The sequence below is a fragment of the Octodon degus genome, unplaced genomic scaffold (assembly GCF_000260255.1).
Source record: "Octodon degus isolate 3935 unplaced genomic scaffold, OctDeg1.0 scaffold00213, whole genome shotgun sequence".
NCBI classification, from domain to species: domain Eukaryota; kingdom Metazoa; phylum Chordata; class Mammalia; order Rodentia; family Octodontidae; genus Octodon; species Octodon degus.
Window position 1 is genome coordinate 2,619,034 of NW_004524789.1, and position 908 is coordinate 2,619,941.

Here is a 908-nt window from a genome sequence, read left to right on the forward strand (position 1 = left end):
GACTGCTGTGGCTTGCTGAATCAAAGCTGCTGAATTTGAAACAAGCTCCTTGTCATTTCCTTCAAGGATTAGCACATCTTACTGGGTTTGAGATCCTGAGCAAGCAGCACCGGCCCTCATACAAACTTGGCAAATGTATTTTTCACCCAAGCAATTTCGAATTTTGACAAGAGACCCATTCTCCTGAATAACGACATTGATGGGGAAGAGAGCACACACAGACCTCATCTTGTAATGGAAGTCCAGCGTGACCCCCTTGATTGTGTTCTGTACATGGCTACAGATCATGCGGACAGGTGCCAGCTCCTTTCTGTTTCCCCCTTGTTTGTCAACTTGGAGCCTCTTCTTTTTCTTCCCGAGGAGACTGAGTTCCACATTGATGTAGTTGAAGTCCCTTCCCAGGGTTCCTCTGGAGCCCTTTACAGTAACTGTGCATTCCTTCAAAGTGATGTTGACATTTTCTAGGATGTTGACAGTCTGACTGCTGAGAATGGTCTTCATTCTTGCAGGAGATGCATGTAAACATAACAACAGCTTGATTTTTTTTTTTTTTTTCTTTTTGTAGTGTCATTGGCTGAACTGTTCTCTTCGCCAAATTCAGTTATCGAAGTCCTAACTTCCAGTATCCCAGAATCTGACTCTGTATGTAGGAACTTTAAAGATGTAATTAAACTAAAATGACTTTATTGGTGGGGGCTTACCTGAACATGATTGGCATCCATATGCAGAAAGATTAGGACACAAACACAGACACTTTCCCAAAGGAAAATCATCTGGCAGCCGCCATAAGAACGAGACGGGCCCTTGGGAAATAACAGGGGTCATGACTACACCCTGATTTTGGACTTTCAGCTTACAGAACTATGCAAAAATAAATTTCTTTTAAGCCACCTAATCTGTGGTACTTT

At 42.6% G+C, this 908-nt stretch overlaps 1 pseudogene; it reads right to left on the reverse strand.

Annotated features, from left to right (window-relative positions):
• Positions 1–78: 78 nt before the first annotated feature.
• On the reverse strand, positions 79–501 carry LOC101572628 (annotated as a pseudogene).
• Positions 502–908: the final 407 nt, after the last annotated feature.